The 9,430-nt window shown below is 36.1% G+C and overlaps 1 non-coding gene across 1 annotated transcript; it reads right to left on the reverse strand.

Annotated features, from left to right (window-relative positions):
- Positions 1–4,607: 4,607 nt before the first annotated feature.
- Positions 4,608–4,717, reverse strand: LOC128248235 (U6 spliceosomal RNA). Its single transcript, XR_008264518.1, has one exon. It is a non-coding gene; the product is annotated as a U6 spliceosomal RNA (small nuclear RNA).
- Positions 4,718–9,430: the final 4,713 nt, after the last annotated feature.

Here is a 9,430-nt window from a genome sequence, read left to right on the forward strand (position 1 = left end):
TGTGTGTGTGTATCTATTTCATTAATGAGAGAGACAAAAGATGGAAGATACGAGAATGTTTATTGATTGCTAGAGTTGTTTTGACCTATCTTGCATTGGCCCCTTACGAGTAGGATACTTAACAACTGGTTTAGGAGTATCCGTTGATGTAGGTGTGTGTCCTCAGGTGATTTTAAGATGTATCTCGTTAAAATAACATATAAAGAGAGAAGGAGAGAGTAAAAGAGACATATAAAGAGATTTTACTTAGGAAGTTAAAGATGACAGGAGAGCATTGAAATTGATAAAATGCTAAGGAGGAGGTAGTAAAGCAGTTAAATTTGCATATTTAATCAACCCAAATACATGACACACTCACACTCTCACATATATGCAATCTTCTGCCCATGACACACATACAAACATAACTACAGTTTAAGTAGAAAGTTAAACTTGACAAGCATTTGGTAGAAAGAGGTAATATGTGTGTGCACATGTGCTTAATAATGGTTTTAAATTTTTGGTATAATGCCAACATTTTAAAGGAAAAGGGGTTAGCCGATTACATTATAGTGCTAAACTAATACTTATTTCAAAGGGTAATGTCGATCTCGGCTTGATTTGAATTTACAACGGAAGAAATGCCGCAAAGGTAGTTTTTCCGACGCACCAACGATTCTGCTAGAACATAAATGGTTAACTGGTTAATTTTTCCAGGCTCAGTCTACATTGTAAGGGGGGAAAGAGAGAAAGAGAGATATAGAATTAGTATAAAAGGTGAAAGATTAGTGCACATACTACGCTCCGTGGCGAGCAATGAGTAAAGGAACGCTACACAGAGAGTAAGAAAAAAGAAAGAACCACGGAAACAGAAAAGGAGGAAGATGGTGAGGAAAAAGAAATAGAGGAGGAAGGGGAGGAGGCGGAAATGATAAGTGATGACTGTAGTTGAAGAAGGCTCTACAATAGTTAATATTTATTGTATTGAATACTTTCCTTTCAAGTAAGTTGTTCAAAGTAAGTTTGTTATAATTTTTTACTATGGTAATTTTTTTCATTATTCGCTACGCTATTCGCTAACTTATGAATTTATGACAAACTATTTCAAGTGAATATATCATTGCAATAATATTAATACACTTTGAGGCGGCGAGTTGGCAGAATTCTTAGCACGCCGAGCGAAACGTCATTACGTTCCGAATTCAAATTCCGCCGTGGTCAACCTTTCTTTTCATCCTTTAGAAGGTCGATAAAATAAGTACTAGTGGAAAATTGGAATCAATTTAACTTATATAGCCCCTCCCCTAAAGCAGCTGGCCTTGTCCCAAAATTTGAAACTAACATTAATTCACTTTGGTCTTTATGCTTAATATCAAGAAATTATACTTTAACGTTTAACAAATTACCCATAGTTTCAAAGTACTAGTACATTTATAATATATATACAAGGCACAAGCATTAGCGTGAGCTTACGAGGCTCACCTTGCAACTACACGGTCTCGAACGCAATCTCACTGTGTGACATCTTGAGCAAATCAGCCGAAATCTGTGCGGACACATCGTATAATGTGTATATGTGTAAGTGCACATGATTCGCCAAAATAAGGACTTGACTCGATAGAAACCAAAATTCCCCAGCATGGCCACAGTATAACTGAAACAGCATATATATATATATATATATATATATATATATATATATATATATATATATATATATATATATATATATATATATATATATATTTACATACACATTTATATATATATATGTATATATGTATATATATGTATATATATATATATATATATACATAAATATATATATATGTATATATATATGTATATATATATATATATATATATATATATATATATATATATATATATGTATATATATATGTATATACGTACTATATGTGTATGTATGTATATAGTATGTGTGCCTGCATACACCTGTGTATATGTGAGAAATAAAGCAGGAGGGTGAGAGGAGGTGAGTATCGACTGCCCCACACCTGACAGGCTGCTCCCATTAAAGGGTAACATCAATTCTGTCTCTCAACAACAACAACTATAACAATCACAACAACAACTACATCTAATACAATTCTTTTATTTATCTATGATTTACTTGTTTTAAATACTAGGGCTGTTTCCTGTCTGTCTCTTGGTTACCACGTTGTTTTTCTTTCTATTAAATTTTCTTTTTTTATAACTGATAGCTGACTATTAGAGTGACATAAAAAAGCGTCCATTCTCTGACGATTAGAAACAAGAGCCGCCACGAAATACCATCTTTTGTTGCAGTTATTATTTTTATTGTTACTTTTAGTTTATTTATTTATTTTTATTTGTTCCCATAGCACGGCAAAGATCCATCCAGAATTGACCCCCGAAAATGCCGGGTCGGGGAGTGGGAGGGAAGCAGGGGCGTATTTAAGTTGAAACGCAACAATAAGCGGAGTCCCTAAATTTGAGGTCATTGAGTTAAAAATACTGTTCTCTATGGAAAAGGAGAAGAGGCAACACTAACGTAGAGAGAGTGGGGGAGTGAATGAGTGAGTGTGCATATGTATGAGATAGATAGATTGGTAGAGAGAGAGAGAGAGAGAGAGAGAGAGAGAGAGAGAGAGAGAGAGTGAAGTGGGGGTGGGGATGCAGAATACTTTGTTAAAGAAAACGAATTCTAATTTTCCTGAAATACAAGATCTTTTTATATACTTAGTTGTTAAACTCCCATCGGTGGAGAGTCGAATGTTTAGTAGTATTTAGTTTTGGCCATTTACATTCTGAGTTCAAATACCACCGAAGTCGACTTTATCCCTCTGTCTTCTGAGGTCAATAATACAAGCAGCAGCCAAGTAATGGATGTTCTGTCGCCATGAAGAAATTATTGTCAAATGACCAAAGTTGATTGGCAGAATCGGTAGCACTTCGGACGTTATTCTTTTCAGTGTTTCATTACGACAGTTTATGATCAGTACTCAGGTCCTGCCGTTGTTGAAAATACATTTCATGTACTTGTAATCAATAAACTAAAGCAGTTGTTCTCAACCATTCTTGCTTTTGGACCCCTTTGATTTTTATTTTACTTTGATCGACCTCATTAACCATTCAATGTTTAAAAGAACTAGTCTTATAGCTACTTCTTTTAAAATTCCTATTTTGCTGTTAACACGCTAATATGTGAAGGGTGAACTATGCAAAGCATTAGAGAGAGAAACCTTGAAACTTGCTCTTTCTTATGATAAATACATCTAAAAGAAAAAATGTTTCAAGAACCCTTAAAATACTACCTATGGGTACTCAATTTACTATTTTGCTCGCGTGGATTTTCCCCCAGTAAATCTTACATGGAGACCCAGAGGCCATGCGAACCGTGGTTGAGAACCACTGAACTAAAGTATCAATTAAGAATTCAGATCTCCCTATGACACTATATAAAAATTCTTTGTAACATATGCACAACATCTGACGCTTCGAAGTAGGGATAACTTGACTGATGCTGTATTTTATCAATCCCGATATATAAAATTGTCCTTAATAGATTCCGAACATAGAACGTAAATATCCGACAATATATATATATATATATATATATATATATATATATATATATATATATATATATATATATATATATATAAACAATATATGTGTATATGCATATATATGTACATGTATGTACATACCTTCATCTACATGTACATATAGATACATATCTGGGTACATGAGGTTACAAAAAAACATAGACAAAATGATAAACAAGGTACAAAAAACAAGCAGGCTACATAGAGAACATATCCTTCATCGTGGAGGATAGTGGCGGACAGAAAACAAGACAGGAAAACGAAACGGTGAAATCAACAAACAAAAAGGCTGTACAGCCAGACGTGGAGAAGTGTGTGCATATTGAACGCTGTGAAGCACGAACTGGAGAGGCGAAGAAGTGCGTGCGAAGCTTAGGTGGTTAGAGACCTAAAAGAAATGGCAACTGGACACATGTGACCTGCGAGGGGTAGGGAGAAAGAGTAGCAGAGGGAGAAGAAGGGGAGGAAGTAGAATATAAGTGAGAAACGAGAGGTACAGAGGTAGAGAGATAGTAGTAGTGACGGGGAGAGGCGAAGGACGAGCAACGAGAGATAGATAGAGAGATAGATAGATAGATAGATAGATAGATAGAGAGAGAGAGAGAGAGAGAGAGAGAGAGAGGAGAGAGAGAGAGAGAGAGAGAGAGAGAGTAGCGACAGGGAGAGGCGAAGAACAGTACAGGGAAGAATGAGAGGGGAAGATAGATACAAAGATAGAGAGAGTCGCGTCAGAAAAATAAAGTTCAAAACTTACTTGTAAAGGTAACGCGTGCGTTCGATCGTGTGATACAAACAATATATGAGTATATGCATATATATGTACATGTATGTACATACCTTCATCTACATGTACATATAGATACATATCTGGGTACATGACGTTGCAAAAAAATAGACAAAATGATAAACAAGGTACAAAAAACAAGGAGGCCACATAGAAACCATATCTTTCAACAGCTGCCACCATTAAAACACTGGCGTTTCGAAGAGTTAGAGCAGGACGCATCGATTCTGCTGATTTTATTTGTTTATATAAAAAAGAAAATTAGCAGTTTGTGAAATTATGACATTATCACGCAGGAGCCATGCTAAACTTCTCTGAAGTGTTCCACTTTTAGCATATATACTACATTATTAGGAAATATTAGTAGTTAATAAATATATTTTAGCTCCACATATAATTATTTCTTGTCAGTCTTTTATGCTCCTTTAAATATGTTAGCACTATCTTCAGTATTGTTTAACATGTGTACAGCATGTCCGAGATATTGATTCTTTAAATCATTCTTTATTTTTCTGTACAAATTAAAATATCAGCATGTCAATATGTTAAGGTGATATACACAATTCGTCCCTACACGCACACACACACACACACGTGTACATATATACACGCACGTATGTATGTATATGTACGTACTTACGTATGTATGTATGTATGTATGTATGTATGTATGTATGTATGTGTGTGTGTGTGTATATGTATGTATGTATGTATGTATGTATGTATGCATGTATCTATGTGTGTGTGTTTGTATTTATATATCTATGTGTGTATTCTTTTACGTGTCAAGTTCCATCAGAAATCATCTGCTATTTACAATAAAGTAAATCGAGTCCAGGTAAAAGAAGTCACAGGGGTTTTGTCGTGGGGCGGGGGACCCCATAAATTAATTGTGACTTTTTTTGCTAGCCAAAATTGTGACTTTATTACTGTGACTTTTTTTCCTGTGACTTTATTACCGGTCACCAGTAAATCGGCACTACCTGAATAATGCTTAATTGGCGGTGGCACTTAAGGGTCTCACCTGATGTGTGAAGACGGAAAATCACCTTAATTAAACAAAATATAATACCAGTCTACAAGAGCAGGGGAACCCAGTGAGGCCATTTATTAAGCTTGCAAATGCAATGAGATCCCATTAAGGCTTTTGAAATTTTCTTTCGTTTACCCGCCTCAATAACTGGACTGCAGTGTTGTTGGAGTACTGACGACATCGATTTACATTGGCATACACACTTACATACATGCATGCACATGTGGTGTGTGTGTGTGTGTGTGTGTGTGTGTGTGTGTGTGTGTGTGTGTGTGTGTGTGTGTGTGTGTGTGTGTGTGTGTGTGTGTGCGTGTGTGCGTGCACGCACGTATACGTGCGCATTGCAGTTATGAATTTAAACCGTCCAGTGGCCTGCCTCTCTAGACCAGCTTAACTAAGCTATAGTTAAAAATGTGTGTGTGTGTGTGTGTATGTATATATGTATTCTCAGTGCATTTAATGACTATTTACAGTGACTATAGTTCCAGTGACGTGATTTCAATTACGTATTCCAACTGCTTTTCCTAGAGAATGTTTTTCCAAAACTTACGAAATTTCAACTCAGAAGCATAAAAAAGAGAAAAATTATATGGCAAACCCGCCGTAAAGCACTGACGTGGAAAAAGGAACTGCTAAAAACTTCTCTCTCATCGAAATGTTTAACAAGCGTACATAGATTCGACCAACGGCTCAATAAGGATAACGTAAGGTTACCTTCATCTGTGTGAAAATCATGTCTAGCATCATAAAAAGGTACAATGTGGTTATTTTTAATTTACATCATTAACAAGGACTAACGTGCAATTACCATAGTATATCTCTAAAAGATGTATCCAAAAATATTACAGCCATGCTGATATATGCATTTGCAGTACCAGTATTGATTTCAACATTTGATATACTCGACTGGGCTGTAAAAGAAATCCATTCCATAGGCGTTAAAACGTGCAAGATATTGACATCAACTGGAAATCTCCGCAGAAATAATGATATTGACAGACTCTGCCTTAGAAGAGATAAAGGAGGTAGAGGCTTGAGATTAGTGCCGACAGCTATTGAATGTCGTATAGTCCTTCTCAGACAGCACTTGCTAAACAATAACAGCAATGATAATACATAAATTTATTGCTGAAAAGTGAAGAGAACAATATCCTACGTGTCGATAGCGAACTTCTCAGAAAGTGCTCTCTTCCTGATGATTCCCATACAACCCCAAATTAGCCGGACTAACATACTTCAAAGAAGACTTGGAGGTGAAACGCTCAGTGTACCAAAAAAGACTCAGCTTATGTATGTTTCCCCGAAGACTTGAAGATGACAATAATATTGAAATGAAGCAAAGCTTCTCTTGAGCTTGTGACCGCTATATGACATCATACTTCGAAGGCTATACATTTGCAATCCAAGAACAGGAGATTGCCACAAAATTCCTTATAAACAAAAGAGACAGTGAAGTCCTTGCGCTTCAAGATGCAACTGAAAATGTACTTTATGTCATATTTCTGTAGAAGACATCACACATGTGATTGTAGCTGCCCCAAAATGTCATCAAAGTACTACTTCCCAAAACAATATGACGCTGTCGCAAAAACAATATACATTACTATTCCCCCTGTTATTGAATGCATACAAAAATATCTGTCAAGTGTAAACATAACAGGCCGGATATTGTTGTTTAGGACACAAAAAAACAAGTATGCTCCATCACAGAGGATATCTGCCCTGTAGATGTGAATATCACTTTGAAAATTAAAGAGAAAAAGGTTAACTATGAACTTCTTCGAAACTTCCCGCTTCTATGTCCATATTATAAACTCATATTTATACCAATAATAAATAGTGTACTTGATTTTGTCAGTAACCTCGTGACAAACGGTGTTGGAGTGTTTACACCCCATAACTTGGCAGTGCCCTAGCATGGCCGCAGTCTAAAGACTGAAACAATTAAAATCTAAAAGATACATGAAAATTTGTATATGTTGTGTGTGTGTGTATGTGTGTGTGTGCGTGCGTGCATGTGCTTGTGTGCATTATGTATATGTTCACTATACATCGGAAGTACGTGTAAGAAAGTAGACCTATGTTATATTATTTGTTAATATTTACCATATCATATCTTGGTACTTATACAAGTTTAGTTGTGTTTTAGCCTTGATATCTAAGAAAGAACAGTACTCATAATCTATGATATTTTTAGCAACCAAAGAAAAGTTGTCGAATACCGACGTTGGTTTCAACGTAAACCGAAACAAATCAGTTTAGATTCGATCTTTCTTCCTGCCTTCTGAAAGATCTGTGATTTAACACCTGAGTCTATTTTCGTAGCGAAGATGACCACGTGTTTGTGAATCGTATTAAGGTGAATTAGTTTACAAATTTTACTTCAAATGCCGAGGTGCTCCATTTCTTATGTGTGTGAAGACACACAAACACACAAACGCGCATACACATACACACATACATACATACATACATATATATTTATATATATATATATATATATATGATGAAGAAGAATGTTCTCTATGTGGCTTGTGTGTTTTCTCGTCTACGTTTTGTTTGCAATGTCCTGTACCCAGATATGCACCTATACATACAGGTGGATGTCGGTATGCACATACATGTACGTATATATGCATATACTCATTTACTATTTGTTTTTACATGACCGAACGCAGCGTCACCAATCTGTAAGTAGTTTTCGCAACTTTATATTTTCCGACGCTACTCTATCTCTTTCTCTTTCTCTTCCTCTTCAATTTTTCCCCCTCTCGTTCTTCCTCTGTTTACTACTACGTATCTCTCTTTACCCCTCTCGTTCTTCCTCTGTTACTACTACGTATCTCTTTTTCCCCCTCGTACTTCCTCTCTTTCTCTTTTCCTTTCGTTGCTCACCTATTCTTCTACTTCCTCCCTTTGTTTCTCCCTCTGCCACTCTCTCTCTTCCCCTTACACACGCACAAACATATAAAGTGGAGCACGTGCACGTGCACGTTGCATATAAGATTAAATTTGCAAATATGTATGTATTTATGTATGTATTTTGGTGTTTATAGAGAGAAAGACTGAATAAACGACGAATGAAAAAGAACGAGGCAAAAGGAGACGTGATGCGAGTGGCGGGGCAGCAAGTATGCGTTAGTGAAGTGGAGTTCGAATGGATTTCATCGTAAAGGTGTATCCTACTAGACAGGTGAGGGTTTCTGTACTAATGTCACACGCATACATGCACACCTACGAGCATACACACGTGCACGCACTCATACACATACCTATATAAGTATACACACGTGTGTCAAGCTTCAGTGAACACATCTGGCCAAATTCTTCGCATTCCATGTCCTTACCTCTTTCCTCCTGACACAACAAACTGTCTGTCAGTCAGCAAGTATGTTGTGCACACACACACACACACACACACATGCCTACCTACATACATACACACATCCACATGTGTGAGTGCTGTACCACTTGCGAATTATGTATTTATATGTGTAGGTATGAGCGCGCGCGTGTATGTGTATGTCTTTGTAATATTTATATTGGGGATGTCAATCATTTTAAAGCTTTGTTATCAAATTCCACCGATATCAACATTGTTTTTAGCCCTTCGGGGTCGATAGAGTAAAGTACAGTAAAGTAAAGTAAAGGACGATGGTATGGACTAATACTTTCCCCAAATTTCCAGTATGGAATTTTTATTGGAAGCAATTATAATTAAAATTATTTTTATCATTATTGTTTTATTGTCTTTGCACAACTTCTAACGCAGGAGATGTCCTACGGAGTCAGCTGTTCACACCCCTTATTTTTCGAGCACATCCGGAGTATTCGAGCGATTCTAAGTAGTGCTGCTTTCTGCAAGTGCTCCACCCTTATTGCAGCCCCTATTTGTTCCATGTGCTTCTCAAGATTTTATTATCATTATTATTATTATTATTATTATTATTATTATTATTATTATTATTATTATTATTGTTGTTGTTGTTGTTGTTGTTGTTGTTGTTGTTATTGTTGTTGTTGTTGTTGTTGTTGTTGTTG

This window comes from Octopus bimaculoides, chromosome 6, assembly GCF_046866305.1.
Source record: "Octopus bimaculoides isolate indiv1 chromosome 6, ASM4686630v1, whole genome shotgun sequence".
Taxonomy (NCBI): domain Eukaryota; kingdom Metazoa; phylum Mollusca; class Cephalopoda; order Octopoda; family Octopodidae; genus Octopus; species Octopus bimaculoides.